We start from the raw sequence: 16565 nt of genomic DNA, 5'->3' as shown, positions 1-16565 counted from the left end.
TAATTAGTAAGATCAGCAACATGCTACAGCTAACACTGAAGAGGAAACAAAGAAGCACCAATGGCAAACCAAGGAGAACTGGGCAATAATCCACTGTGTAATATTCCACACTGTGTCTCAGAAAATTTTCCTTGATTTCCCTGAAACTTCCACACCCTCAGACTGTAGTATCGAGAGCACATCAGATACTTATTTCTTTTTGGCTTTTATTAGCTTTTCTAACTCCTATCCTGGAGGCTGCCATCCTACAGGAGAGGATGGAATGGTCTGTAATATTTTTCATAAGTAAAGCAAAACAATTTCCCCCCCCCTTCCACAATTTCATTGGTCTGATCTGATAGATTAAAAATTTGAATAGCGGTCACGTTCTCACACTTGCCTGTAACTAGAAGCTCACCCTTCAGCAAGAGTGTATATAAGAAGAAAAAAAAAAAGCCTTCAGTGAATTCCACAAGGCACTTCACATAATCCCCACCTTCTAGCTGTCCAGCTTCTATTAGATAACACAGATAACAGAGATAATCTTCTCTCTTTCCAGAAGTTCACTGTTTCTCATTATTTCCAGCAGCGGAGATTCTGTAATAGCTTTCTCTCCTGAAAGCGTTAGACCATGTATCTGATGGCTTAGAATGTCCTACTTTTCCAATTTCTAAGATCAAAGCAGGCTGGTAGTTGCTATTATACCCTGTCTACACTAGCACCATGGGATGGCTCCTCTTAAGACTTCAGACGTGTATCAGCACTATGAAATAAGCTTCATATTAACAGCTTCCCTTTCTGTAACTGTTCTATAAATTGCAGTCTTGCTGATAACAGCAGATAATTAGAAACAGATTCTTAAAAACAGTCAGACAACTGGAAGATGTGATGTATACCAGTGGCCAATTGTTCTATTAACTACTACCATCATCAGAAATACTTCTGAATAATAAAAAAAAACACCTTACAAAGGTATGACAAAGTTAACTAAAACATTTATACTAGGAATCAATATAATAAAATGGCCTGTATCTTTAAAGCTGCAGAATTTTAAATAAAAATGGAAGTGTCAATATGAAGGCATCAGTACAATCTGGCTACTAGTACAGTATTCCACAAGACTGTCTGCAGTTAGTTTCCATCAGCTCCAATCTACTAAAAGGTGTCCCTTTTACATATTGTTACAAATATAAGCTAATAAGAAAGGCAATAAAAAAAACAGAACATTTAGTTTATTTAAATTTCAAAATGGGCGTAGGGAAACATTCAACACCTACATTAAGTAGGTGCAAAATGTTAGCTTAATATCTAGGATCTTTTCTGCCCCATCGCTGTAGCGAGAGTGGATTTGAACCCCTCCTACTGAAGTTTGTACCATCTGTTCAACTCCACTCTCCTTTCCTTCCCATCCGGTTGTTCTCTTTCAGTTGCTGCTCTTCCATATAGACTGGTGCAGGAACGTGTGGTTTTAGTGGTGGATTTCATTAAAGTGGGAGATGGGAAAACACTACTGAAGTGAGGGGAGAAAATGAAAGAAAAGAGGTACTCTACAGCGGAAGATCCCAAAATGCAGATTTAGTTATTACAATTGCTAACAGAAAAAAAAACTTTTAATCCCTTCACAGGGTTTCCTTACAAACACTATATTGAAACCAAAAGAAAACCATCAATGCCTGCAACAATCAAAGTTTTCCTTAAGAGACATGAAATAAATTACAGCTTAATATTAAAATACTCTTCAGGACATCTGTGCTTAATATTAAAAAGGAAAACGGGATTTAGAGAGGGAACAATAGCTACCCAAAGTATTCCTGCCTAGGAAACATACTGCATAAATGCTCACTTGATGACGTGTCTACAGCTCTCTGAATGTCTTTCTACAGAAATTATGCCAGATACAACTACATGTAAAAGAACACAGAAAGAACTCATTAAAGCATGTGAAGTGGGAAAATAATTTGAACTGTATATCATAAAAATAACACCTTAATGTTTCTCTTAAACAAGAAACGACACAGGAGCAATAAGTTTCTACTTATCCTAAGCTTACATCCTAGAAACACACGTTGGAGCACTTTGGGGTAGTTTACCGGAACATTAGCAACCCTAACATAGTTGAAGATCAGCTAAGAACACGTGCAAATTGTATGTTATCAAATACACAATTACATTTGCAGAAAACTATCTTACAGAATAGGCATTATAAGTTCAGAAACCAATATGCAAAGTTCAATTAAATTTAAATTTCAAAGCAATAACACACAAACACAAAGGACAGATAGTCAAGAGATAAATGAAAAACTGTCTAGAAAACAATCAGATGCTTACTAAAGAAGGAAATATTCTCCAGGCTTGCTCAAGAAGAGCAAAGATATGCCACAGAGGGACAGCCCCTTCAAAACCATTCTCCTGACAAAAGAATACTCCCTGTGACGGTTGCATTGAAACCCTAAAGACAAGCGATAGGGGAAATTAGTATTTATTTATGCTTTTTAAACACAAGAAATTACACAATGCAGTAAGTGGCCAAAGTGCACCACAAAGCGTCCCCAGACTGGTATCTGACCCACATACTATGATCTCCAGGCCTTTACATTTTCAGGACCAAAAAGGAGGGATGCAAACTTCTGGAGGAGGAGGCATGCAGTTAACACACTGAAACATGTTATCTAAAGACAACCTTTGCTTTTAGCAAGAATGAATGAAGAAGAAAATGAGTTCTTTGTAGATGCAGAGTGGGATACATAGCAACCTTCCGGACCAACAGACTAGTTAAGAGAAAGCTTGATAAAGGAAAAAGCCTTTTTTTTTTTTTAAAAAAAAAATTAAAATGGGCTACTTTAAGTAGACCACTTACCCCAATTCCAAAATGAAGTTTACCTGTAAACCCAAAGAAAATAGCCCACCTTGTCTCAGTTACATGAGGGAGAGAGACACTTCAGTATGTAACATTTGGCCTAGCCACATGAACAGAACAAAGGTTCCAAAGGAAGCCATCTTTTCATCACACCAAGTTTCATCCACTTCACTGATCTTGAATTTGTCTCTTCTGAACTTCCAATAAATCTCTAGACATTTGATTGAACAGAAATGTCCCAATCTCCACTGTTAGAGAGCTTACATTACTCCAGACTGGTCATGAATGCCTAATTTGTGTTTGCACCCCATAACCTCACTACAAACCCCTGCCCCTCCAAGGAAGCACAAATTGACAAGTGCTGCAGTTTCATCACTTTGCGCCACAAGGACAGTTTAGAATTAAATGAACTTACAATAATAAACATCTTTCTCTGCAGTTTTGATTTCGTTCCAAGAAGTGAAATGTATCCTCTTTGTTACTAGCAGAAATGAAAATTTTACTGATGTTTAAGATCTGGTCACCAATTAGCTCTGGTTACCAATTAGCTCTGGTAATGACAAAGTGATGCACAGATCTAAATACAGCAGGCCTTAAGCCACAGCCCTAAATTTAAACAACCCCAAAACACTGACTACGCACATCTACTCTTAAATGCAATTATATTTCAAATTCCTTCTGGACAATAGATTCGAGATAAGCGCTGTCTGTCTGGTAGGCCCACCTGTAGGGCTGATTGTTGATAAAGATTGTCTTATTGTTAACTAAAAAGCCTAGAGTACTGGATACAGTTAAAAACAAGCTAAAAATGCTTCTAGCATTTGCAGAATTCAAGACTAAAGACCTCTTTACAAGCACTTAAAACAACCTACTGGATAAATATCAAATATGTTTCTGGGTGTAAGTAAACATTTGGTGTTGTTTACAATTACATAATTAAATAATTATTTACAGTTCTATAAAACTAACAGTCACATGACCAGACTTTTCGGGGCGGGGGGGAGGAACGCACCACAATTCTGTCAAATGGTGAGGAAGAATTAACAGAACGCAAATTCCAGTAGAGGATGATCCTGAAGTTACTGAGGCTGTCATCCATTGCCTTAATTCTGATCCTGAAGTTTGTGCTTAGAGATGAAAAAAAGCACCCAAAAAATACTTATTTTTTTATTCTCTAGAAGGCACACTGGAACATATTTAAAAAGCCATCATTTTCTCTTTCTGAGACCTGGATAGTTGTGCTGTACAAAAAGGGGAAAAGAAAGACCCACCCGTTGAAGCTCTAGCCTGTTTCCATAACCTGGAAGAAAAACATCCATATAACATTCAAACACAGACTGACTTTTGAGATCTAGAGAAAACATTGCTGTTTAATAAACTAAATCAAGTATAATTTCTGCAGTTTAAGCAAACAACTGAAAAATGCCTCATGCTAAACAAAGGAGAGAATACATCACAAAATAGGCTACAGACTAAAGATCAGTTACTCAGTTCTGTCAGATACAGGTTTTATCACCGTAATCTGTCCTTCCACCCCCAGCTGTTCCTATTACTGAACATTCTCATCCTGTTATTACTAAAAATGGCTATAGCTCTTTCAAGACCTTCACATTTTCTCCACAAACCATCTAACCTATTGCATTGGTGATTAAAAAAAAGTTTAAAAAAAAATCATTTGCAAATTTAGACTGAAGATGGTAAATTGGTGCAAGCCTAATGAACATGCTATGTCTAGTTGTGCACTCATATCTTGATATAAGCTACAGTTAAGGAGAAATTTAAAGTTCAGGCTTGTTTAAATATTGTGCTTCTAGATGTTTTCATCCAAATGGTCAGGCGTTAGCTGAGCAAAAAGTTAAGCTACTTCTCACTTGCTGTTTGGGGTTTAAGGTCATTCTAAGTGCCAAAAGCAAAACCAATATGCTGTAATAGCCTCTCAGGCACATGATGTTCATGTTATTTTTTGTAATGAAAAACACACAACAGTCTGTAATAAAAAGTAACATCTCTGATAATTTTTGCCTGAGCTTCCCCATAAGCAACTGGGTAAGTGAACTGACAGAGTGGGTCAGACATAGGAAGGTTCCAGACGATAACGTAGGTTTAAAAACTTTTGAAGGATTAACCCTCAGAAAAAAAAAACAAAAAAAAACCACCATTAGTGTTGTCACTGGATATAGTTTTCCATTTTACTCCCACCATTTTTTTCAAAACAAAACCTGGTATCCATAAAGTACGTGAGGCCACGCTGTTCAAAAACAAGGAGCAATTCACATCGGGCTAGGTGGTGGTGGGGAAATACTGAGGGGAAGGGTGAGTGTGGGGAGAGAAAAAATTTTTTGGTAAAAACATTATCAAGCTACCAATAAAACCAAGTTTTTGTCTATTCCAGAAAAAAGATACACTGAGAAGGTTTGTGAAGGCAAAAAAAGTGAGAATAGGGACCTGTAGGAAGCTGTTTTCTTCTAAACCACTGTTATCTTCTACAAAGGGACAGCTGAAATAGAAGTTTCCAAATAACAACATTCACTCCCAAGACAACAAAAACCCAAGCAATATACTTTCTCTCATATTTGTAAAAGCCCCTGTTTGGGAAGCTGACTTCAAATTGCTGGGTTATCACCCCAAAGAATCCCAAACAACTACGAGCAGGAGCTGGCCTTCAGCTGCCAGGTGCCTAACGCTAGGAAAGCCTGGTAAGGGGGAGGCTTCAACTGAGACCAGGAAGAGCAACTTCTCCTCTCATCAGTCCCAAGCTTCAAGTATTTCAGAGGTAAAAAACTAAGGAATGTATTAGCTTAAACCAAGGGAGACCTGATTTATCCAGACAAATAAGTAATTTTCTGAAGTGCAGTTTGACTACAGCTTGCCAATTCAGTACGAGCCCTCTTTATTATTCACACCTGAAGATCAACAGGTCAGGAAGACCAAGAGCGACCAGCGCCCTTCGGGGCAGGTTCGTGCTCCCTCCACACCAACAGAAAGGAACTAGCAGCTGTAGGGCTGAACCAAGTGACAACACAACTGGGAATGAGGGTCTGAACCACATATAGAAGGGGGGCTGGGGAAAAAGACTGGGGGGGCTTTTCTCTTGTTTAGTGACAGGGGAGAGCGTTTGGGAAGCTGGATATTTTTAATATTGTTTTTCAATTTCTTTTTCTCCCTTCCAAAAAGAAAAAGGTCCAGAATATCAGCTCCACCCCTTCATTCTGTTCCAGAAGTAAATGGTGTTGGTACATCTTGTGAGAGAAACATGTTCAACTTGTAACAGCAAGAGCTCAAGTTGAGAGAGACTTCTGTTAGCTGCAGCATTAACACTTCCTTGGACTTTGTTAACATCCTCCCCCCTCCGCAAATCTGTCTAACGTTAACTTCGTGAGTAAAAGGAAAGGTCTTTTTAAATCCCAAAGCACTCAAAGCTAAAGAAGCTCTGACTTCTCATATAAAAGGCAACAGGGAGAGGGGAAACGGAGGGAAGAGAGAGCAGGAAGGAGAGGGAAGAGCCCTGAGAAGAATGACCGGAGTCAACAGGGGATTTTCACTTTCTCGCACATCCCTATAGTAAAGCATCTCTACTCAAACGACATAATGGAAGGACATTATCAGCCACTAAAGGGACTTTCAAGGTAAATCAGCATATTTAATATCTATGAATAGTTAAAAAAGGAGAACAATCTTCAATTAATGCCACCTAGGAGGAGATCATTATTTTTTAAACAACGACGGCTGGGACCTAGAGTATCCACTTGAGATGCATCCTGCAATATTACAGAGCAGAGAGCGGGCTGGGCTAGATAAACAAAAGCTTTTTCAGAGATGCAATCCTAATTTTCAGAATGTTGCTAAGGCAACAGCAGACTGTAACGAGAAATCCCGAATAATGAGCAGGTTGCAATATAGGAAGATCTTAGGCTCCCGACTGAATTATTCATACGCGCTCCTGAATAGTGAGATTTATAAAAGCAATAGCCTTATTCCATCACTACAAATGGAAATACTATATATCCTGTCCAGAATATTTATTCGAGTTCCAAACACGCATCTCTTTATCGCTGAACATGATATGTAAGGCAAGATCACTAGGCTGAACAAAAGAGACTCGTGGCTCCAGCATAAAGAGACACAAGCAGTAATTTCGCATAAAATCCTGAGCTATCTGATGAATGATCTAGAAGAACAGTTTCCTAAGCCCAAGCTAAACCCAATGTTCAGTCTCAGATTATCCTTGTACTGATTCAACATTAATTCCAGAAGGACAGGACAAACTAAGCAATTAGGATCTAAGGCCCACATTTGAGAAGAACTGGCTGTACTTTATCCATCGTGCACACACACACACAGCATTTCGTTTGTGGAAAAATCCCTGCTGTGTCGGGGGAAGCTTTACGCAGAGCCTGGAGATAGTCTGCTGTTGATCTCCAAAAGCGATGGCAGCAAGACTCAGCAAGATTTTGTTGCTTTAAAACCTTTATTCAACTCCAGTAACAACGTGCTACTAGAACTTCAACACAAATTTACATTCCTTCCTTTGGTTTGCCAGCCAAGTCTCTGATTAACTGGCTAGCAATGAGCTGAGCACCTGCCCACAGCCAGCCATGACCATTCTTTTGCTCAATATACTCAAAGGTAACTATTTTAACTTTTTATAGAACTGAGCTGATGCTCCCTGCAAGTTGACCATAAGGAGACAGGCAAATAAAAATCTGCTCTACCTACCTTTGGGGGCTTTTTGTCACAGATCTCAGATGTCCGTTTTAAACACTAATAAGATAATAAAAACTGTGGTTATTTTAAGCAATATTCCCAAATTCTGGAGATTAACATGGTTTATGCATTGAGATATAAATTCATATGCTATAAAAGGAATGTACTTTAATGTTTCTAACTACAAACTACAAAGCTGTTTTACAAAGCTGACAATCAAAACACGTTGCAAAAACACAGTACAAAGTAGATAAAATTATTTGATATCACTTTGATGAATTGAGAACTCCATTCTTCATGAAACATCTCTATTTACTAAATGCAATCATTTTAGTTCAGCAGATTTTCAATTAATGTGCATTAATTGCAGGTCAAGCCCTAGAACTGACCCCCCATAAAATTGCCATATCACGTGTGTCAGCCCCATAGACCTGAGTACTCCATAGACAGCTAGAAATAGTTTTTAAACAGAAGTTCATTCAGTGAAATCTCCCAACAAGGAGTTTACATCTGGTCAAGTCTCATCAACAAAGCTTCCATGCCAGCAAAGCTTCTTGAACTGAACTATAGCTAAAACCATCCTTCTTCTGCAGAATCCACAACTCAAGAAGTAGTGGAGATAATTTAAAATTCAGTGGAGATAGTTTAACTCACAGAAAATTAAATTATCTGATTCTTATAGTTAGTCCTCCTGAATTGTTTGTAAGCAAGCTACTGGTCTCTGCAGAAGCTTCAGTCTAAATGGGTTTACGATCCAGCATCCAGCATCGCAGTTTAATCTTGGGAATTCCTTTGTTCAACTTTCTCGTCAGAGGGAAAACAGAAGACAACTGCCTCACCAATACGATGGCCTGATCCAACAGCTGCTTAAGCATGATTTTCTATTGCTAAACTGAAAATCCTGGTGACACAGAAAAGTAGAGTAAAATCAGCATCCTGCTGCTTCTTAATGAACACTTGTGAAAGCATATCATCAGGAGAGCAGCCTAATTGCTCAGGCCCAAGCATAGGGAGATGAAGAGCCAATTCCTCCTTTCCCCAACTGAGAACAAACAGACACAGAACATCACTTTCTGCCATCTTGTTACTCCTACCTTTGAAAGGGATCTCATTTTGTTAGTAAGTAGAGGGCTCATTCAAGAAAGGGTTGCTAACTTTTGTACTAAGTATCTTTTCTTTTTTTTTTTTGTGATGGCTGTGATGGCATATCCTCCTCTTTCATGGTGTAATCAGTGAAACAAAAAGCTACATGTTAAAGAAATTTACTGGGATCAAACACCGCATAAGCATCTCTCTCTTTAGCAGGAAAAGAATAAGAGCAGACACAATGAGGGTTTCAAAAGAAAATTCCAACGTGCTATAAAAGCATGAATATAGGACAAAGGCTGCCACCAATAAATCTACACTCGGAAGCATCTCAAATTCTTACTGTTTAATGTTTAGATGAGAAACTAATACAGTGCATAAGAATTTAGTGAATTTATTTGAAAAATGTCTGGAAAACTAGTTTAGAGACAAGTAAAAATGCATGAGCGAGGCAAAAAAAAAAGTACCTTTATTTTCTTCAAAAATACCACAAAGATCAGATGACCAAGTAAACATGACAGAAAAAAACACTCACCTCAGCACCCAAATACCAAACACCCCTTCCCCTAGCTAAACACCTGCATACACACACTAACTGGGGGCAGAAAGGTTGTCAAAGCTTAAAGCAACAGGAAAGAAAAATTTGCTGGAAAGGCAATTTTCACATTTTTAGTGTGTTTATACATTCCCTAACACTGAGGAAAGGGGAGCAGACCAGAAGGTTACTGCTACAGACACCCTCTGTGACACCAAAGGTGAGATGAGGAAAGGAGGGGCTTTAAACAGACAGCAACTTCACCACTGCTTCATTGATGAATGCATCAATCTTAGCCATCTTTACAGAATATTCAAGCAAAGAAGTATTATTAGAAATTAACAGAGAAGCTATCAGGAAGTATTAGAAACCCTCATTTCTCTGACCAAAAGGCTTCACCTTTACAGGCAGTTCAGGGCAGGGACTTGGTTACAGCCTCAGGCTGCAGCAATCCAGGGATTGAGGATAATCAGCCTGGCCTTGAGGCATCATTTCTTTATATAGATATACCAGTTAAAATAATATATATGAAAAATCTTGACTAATTTTATGTGCTTTTTTTTTTTTTTTTAAGTTTCATATGTAGCTTACTTGAGTATTCTTCTTTAAGATACCTATGCAACTATCCTCATTACAGATTCCCCAGGGCAAAGGGAGAAGGAGCTGAGAAGGCGGGGAGCCCTTTAAAAGGAAGAACTGCAAATTTAGCTGCATGAATAAATGCAGAGGAAGAGAAAAATTTAACAGAGAAAAACCAAATAAACAACAGACTGACCAACAAAAAGCAACTCTTCAAAGTCAGAAACATGAGTTACCGGCCTGAGTCAGAACTTGCTTACAAAAGGTTCATTATCCATATAAATAGAAGAACAAGAGCAGAACAGGAGAAAACCACTACAGCACTTCTGAAATTGAAGTTGAAAGACTACATTCAAAGTAAAAACAAGATTCACAATGTAAGTGCTGAAGACAGCATACCCAATGACTACAGAAAATTAGAACCATCTCTCTTCTGAGATCAGAAGTCCCAAAGCAGATTTTTTGCAGCAGTACAAAATACACGACAGTATCATTTGATGTTAGAATGACAAGCAGAGAACTAAACATAAGGAAAAAAATAACTGTATACCTGGCTTTTCGATGAATTTTAAAGGGAAGTATGAATCAAAGGCAGCAAGATCAGTGGAAACGGAGTTTAGAGAAGAACATGTGCAACACAGATTGTGCCAAATAGCTCAAATTAATAAGGGAAGATTTCTTAGGAAAAATAAGGTAGGCGTAATCCGTTTGAATTATATGCAGTATAAAGAAAATAGGTAGATATTTAGAAAAATACAGGGAACAGATAAAGCAGAGACAATGCAAATTAATACAAATAATTTTAGGTAATCAGAAGGCTCACTAACAAAAGGTATTATACCAAGCAGTAGACTAAAAAAGGGGGAAAACTGGCAAGGGGGTTAGGTTAGCAGTGGGGTTTCATGAGACTGAGACCAGCTTTCTTTCACTTCAGGCCTAATGCATGAGCTGAAATGCCAACATCTCTGGATCACAAACATGGGAAATGCCACCAGCAGAGGCAAAAACATGATCTTGAAGACACTAAAGCAGTATGGACTTCCTGCATCCTTTAATGAGAGAAGTTCTCAAACCAAGAAGTCATCTGCTAGAAAAAGATGGAAGATAAACAGCTAACCAGTCATTAAATGAGTAGTGATTCTGTGAGTACAGAAACAGCTACACAAGGCAACGTAGCCATGAAAAAGGCCAGTGCCCTATGATACACCATTCGAGGTATACTCAGACAAGCCAGAGCAGCAGAAATGTCATCCTAAGCAAGCCCTGGTGAGACCTTATACAGAAAGATGTTATTTGCACTGGTAAAAAGTGATTTTTAGAATGCAGTGTTGTTTTTCATATCAAAGAAGAGACTGAAAAAGATTGTTTAGTTTGTCAAAACCCAGATGGAACAGCAATTAATCTATGAGGTGGCACGTGTGGCTGCAGAAGACAACAGGTTGGCAGAAGAGCTGCTTAAGCTAAAGGAAAACGTCAAACAACCACGTGCCTATGAATGTGCCACAGCCATCCACACTGGAGGCCAGAAGTCATTACCAAGTAAGATTTTATACTTGTTTTCCATCAGGAAAGCAGACAGCTAGCAATCCAGTTAATGCTAAAGTTTGAGACAGTTATGAATGGATTATTTTCTGCAACAACACGGAGCAGGCACAGTGACCCCCAGAGTCACCCCTTTCAATTTTCAGACACACTCACACAGCGCAGAGTGCATTAAGTTTCACACCTGCCCACAAACATTCCATTATTTCACTGATAATTAGTGCTATTTAACACCCAAGCACATGAATAGCCTAGATTCACCGGGAACCAACAGAAAGTTGTTTGTCCAACTTGACCTTCAGTTAGCCTGGTAAGAAGTCTTTTTAGGGTCAGCAAGATTTCTTTCCTTCAAATTAAAAGAAACTGGAGAACATCTACTTACTTGTGAAGGAATCCTAGTTACCTGCTGAATACATTTTTTGATCTTTTATTTTTAAAAATTTCAAAGAACAGTTTAATAATCAATTTTATGCCCTCTGACATTTTCTATGGAAGTTTATCTTTGAACAGCAAACATCTGAGGGAATCCAGCCTCCTTACAGTAGCCATGACTGTGCTCAACCTATGTATAGTACATAAAAGCTTAAATTCAAACTGAGTTTCAAAGTTTTAGGATCAGTGCAATCACAACCATGTACTTGCAGCACATGTAGGCGTGAGTAAAACATGGCTACAGAAGATTCTGCAAACCCAAGTGTCCTGAAGGCAGCAAGTTATGAGCAGTACTGAGGCTGAATGCCTGTTAATGTCATGCTCGAAGACTTTCTTGCTCCATCAAGAGATCATCAGCCACCCAGATACAGCCATGGAGCGTGGGCAGCCAGGGCACATCTGCAGGAGACAGCGCTGCCCTTCCAAGCAGCACAGGGAGATGAGGCATTTAGGAGCGCACTGGGCAACTGAGAACCCCGTCAGCTCACCCTGATCTTAACCAAGCAACACATTTTGGAACTTAGTATTGATCTAAAACATGCCTGAATTCATATACCATCTGAAATGATCTTTTCATGGTTGCCCATCCCAATTATTCATTCAGTTAGAAACGGGTTAAACTGTTTCCTGCTTAAAATTGGCCTATATATTTCACTTTATGTTGGAAGGCAGGACAAGAGAGATACCGAGACACTTCCATTTCTTGATCTTCATGGAACACATTAGTTTTAAGCCTTCACACCGCTATGGACCAAGGAAGATAGAAGCACAAATCCATTCTGGAATTGTCCAACATTTTAACAGAAAAGGCCGGGGGGAAAAAAAAAAAAAGCCATTTGCACTCTGAGCTACGACAGCGTTCATTACTGTTTTGATATGCAAGTCTTACTCAAGGCTACTGCTCTTTGTGCTTTGCAAATTAAACTCTACAGTAGTAGATTAGGCTGAAGCTACTGGGATGTCATCACAACTAAATGAACAACCTACCACTGGAGCATCGCACATTGCAATAACTGGATTATCCCAGTACCATCATTTATTCTGTTCATAGTACTGCTTAAGAATTTAGTCTAAAAGAACCCTTCAGAGCTCAGAAATCTTAGTCAATACATGGTCTTATTTATGATGCTGGAGAAAGGCTCTGGTGTATTTAAATCATTACTAGCTAAGCTCAGTCTGGACTCAGCTGCTTCTCTAAGTAACAAGAAAGTCCATGTAAATACAAATGTTCTGTTCTGGTTGCAGTTCTCTGAAGAGACGGAAAACAGGACCCGTGTAGTCTTACTACACAAAGCATTCGGGTCAGATTCCTAGTATTTTTATAAAGTAACACCAAAGTTTACGTGCTGAAAGATTCACATTCATTTCATAACCGTGAGTCTAGCCAGAAGGCATTAGCATTCCTATGGCTGCCTCTATGAAGTCACTGAATAGCTTTGCATGTCCTCTTCCTCATCCCGACCCACACCACAAGGATGACACCTCAGAGCAGTAACAGTACTGGCTTCTGGTACAGCTTTACACCCTTGAAAGAGAAGTTTAAATTTCCATGAAAATAATGTAATGTGCAATGAAACACGTGCTTAGAATCTTTTTCAGGCATTATTTGCAATGGAAATACAGTAAAGATTTTTTTGATGTGCTTAAAAAGCCACACAACACCAAACTAGAGGATTAATCACTTGCAATCTTCAGTGCAAGTAAAAAATAAATAAATAAATCAAAGTCTCATTACTGCCACTTCTAACAACAGAACTACTATCAGCAGATACTACCTGTATCTAATTAGCCATTTTACCAGTTTCTTCCACCGAACTGAATGCAACAGTTTTTAGCACTAAAAAAATTAGTCAGCTTTCCTTGGTCAGTAGGCAAGTCCTTAGGCAAGATGCTTGGGAACAGTCTGGCTTCCCAAGAGTTAAACAGATACAGATGCACCAACTCTAAAACACAACCAAGCTCTGTTTTGAGTCCAGGTACTACAGTCCCAGGTAACTGCACTAAGCAACCAAGCTAGTTTTAAGGGAAGGTAGAAATTAGCAAGGATTTGATTCGTGCTTTAAAGTTACGGAGAAGATTCAGTAGATGATGAAAGAAAATAATATAATCCGTGCAGCAAGTTCTACTCTTTAAACACCTACAGAGTACACCAAACCTGGAGTGTCTCTCATCATCCAAGTGACAGAGGGATTTACAGTGCTTTAAAGGAAAACAGGCTTTTGACTGTGCCTTCTGTTGAGACCCTCCATGTCACTTGTTGAGGACATGGACAAGAAATCCCCATGAACTGATTTATTAATTTCTCTACTGCATAATCTGGGTGCAAAAACTGGATGTTTGATCAAAGCCTAAATTATAAGGGTCAATAATTTTCCAAAGCCTCTCAAAATTCCTACTATATCACCACAATAACATACCAAATACTCCTGAGCTCTCTTAGAATACGAAAACAAATGGAAATTTGTGTGGATCCAGCACGCTGGTCAATGATGCAACTGCTCCCAGCTACTCACTGCCAGCAGGAGGCTTTCAGGCCCAAAGCTCTGCCGTCAAAAAGGACTCTGGGAACACTCCTCAATCTGCTGTTGGCAAAAGCACTCGAGGTAGCTCAAACTTCCCTCACCAGCTGCACACCAACAGCCTAGATTCAGATTTCTAGATTCAGCTGCACCAGGAAAAGAAGTCACTGATCTCACTTCAAGTCGCCATTTCTTCCATCTGCCAGCTAAACTGTTCCTGTGAGCTTCCCTAGACATGTTTCAATTAGATAGGAAAAAAACAGACCTACATCCTACACAGCCTCAAGTGAAATGTTCAGAAACTGCTCCCAATAACAGCTCAACTAACAGATCAGAGCGGGTGACAGAGGGTGTCAACGAAAAGCTAAGGACATGTCAATATGACAGCCTCTTCCATACAGGCAGATATTTGCAAGGAATAAATCTGTTTATATCCTGCTCTACTGTAATATGAAGTAAAAAGTGTTAGATTTCTGTTAGTGTGAAGTCAAAAACTATTAGGCTTCACTTAGCAGAAAACGTACTTCCTCAAAATAAGCGTGGTATTTTTAACTGTTAGCCGATCATACAAATCACTTTTCAGAAAAATCTGAAATTCAACTCTGGATTTTTGCTAAGAATGGTAAGCTGGGCCAAACCCAACTATGACAGCTTCCACGTTTATGCCTTTTAGAGACCATTTATTTTTTTTGCCCCGGTAATACATGTTATCTGAACCTATAGTTTCAAAATGAAGGAACAATTATGCTATGCTATTTAGCCATTGCTTTAATGACAGTTCAGATGTTTGTCCTGACAAGTTTCAGTCAGCAATCTATCCTATACACAACTGGACAAAGACCTTTCACAGATGGCAGCACCAACGAACTTGCTAGCAAATAAAACTGGGGAGGGGGCAGAAGAGAGAGCTGAGCGTGTTAAAGGACAAAATTCTATTTTGTACACAAATATCTTAATTATAGATTAAAAAATATTAAAAATTGGTGTTAGGAAAAGGATAGAAACACAAAACCTTAGCAGCAGGTGAACAAAGATGAACAATTTAGTGTACAGATGTTTATGCAGGAAGCAATAGCTGCAGAGAGAAAATGCCCTATTCTCTTCCTGAGATCAACGACCACGAATGGAAAAGAAGCCTTTGAATGAGCATCCACAGCCATGTTCCTCGAACCTACAGTTTGCTTCATCAGTCTGGACACAGACATACAACAACCCAATATAATATGCTCGGAAACTTAAATTTCCTGTATTGGAGAACAGCTCGTATCACAATGTGATGCGGTCTCATAATACCTGCATTAAGCTGGTGGATATCAGCTTATGCACAGGAATGGCAGTGGAGGCTCTCCTGTAATTAAGGCTGCTGTGCTCCCATGAATCTGGTTTCAGACATTATTTCCTCAGAATGACTCCCTCAAAAAGTTTTTAAACCATATTAAGATTATAGGTAGGCTGAAAGTCCAAATTTTCCAACAATATTAAACCAGAATCTGTTGCTGATTTATGATCTCCTAGAAATAGAGCTCTCAGGAAATCTCCTAACATCGCTATACAGTGCATCAGTCTGCCACCTGAAAGCAAAGGCAGCAAAGGATTTCATAAAACATACTTCGATGGGCTTGCATAGATGCTACCCATCATCGACGATAAGCACCACATTAAGGCATTCGCAGATTCTTCTTCCCTAAAAAAATAAAAATATCGAGTGACCTTATTATGCAGGTCCTGAGGAGCCAAACAACTCATCTTCCCATTATTAAGAGGCTCAATTTCGAACGCACCGTTTAACAAAAGCGCCTGGGTCATTCCTATCTAACCACTACGATGCGGAATGTACGTGGGAAAACTCCCACTGAAAGCTTCACCGGGCTCCCAAACCCAAACATTTCTGCAGCACTCCCGGCCAAACGGTGCCAGGGTCAAGGAATACTCACTACTCCTGTGAAAACTCCTTAGACATCACACCCAACGATTACAATATTTAGTATTTTTTAGCTATTGCTTAGCTCCAAATAATAAGAAGAATTAGAACTTACTGGAAAATTCCAGAATCCGTGCACTTTACAGTAATTTGTTTTTTAATGCATTAAATCCATACACTTTACAGCCAGTTTGTTTACAGGCTAGAACAAATCAGCATATCCAAAGGTGCTAATATTTTTTGCTAGTGAGGTTACAGCACAGAGGTATGTAGCTCACCAAAACTGAGTGATGCTGTCAATATGTTCAAAAGTTTTTAAAAATTGAATCTATGCTGCGCTGCAGCCAAAGTTTATATGGCTTGATGAGTTTATATGGCTCACCCCTTTGGGACACCCGATAAGAAGTCCCA

General features: G+C 39.0%; 1 protein-coding gene across 11 annotated transcripts in view; it reads right to left on the bottom strand.

The window, feature by feature from the left end:
* Window positions 1–16565, bottom strand: part of R3HDM1 (R3H domain containing 1) — an 81000-nt gene that overhangs the window by 62235 nt on the left and 2200 nt on the right. The window contains exon 3 of one of the 11 annotated variants that reach the window (XM_035556026.2): window positions 7553–7597. The exons of the other annotated variants lie outside the window; for them this stretch is intronic. The gene's annotated coding sequence lies outside the window, so the exon portion shown is untranslated. The remainder of the gene's footprint in view (window positions 1–7552; window positions 7598–16565) is intronic. 11 annotated transcript variants of the gene reach the window in all.

The sequence above is a fragment of the Cygnus atratus genome, chromosome 6, assembly GCF_013377495.2.
Source record: "Cygnus atratus isolate AKBS03 ecotype Queensland, Australia chromosome 6, CAtr_DNAZoo_HiC_assembly, whole genome shotgun sequence".
NCBI lineage: Eukaryota > Metazoa > Chordata > Aves > Anseriformes > Anatidae > Cygnus > Cygnus atratus.
This window is presented reverse-complemented; position numbering and strand designations above follow the sequence as displayed.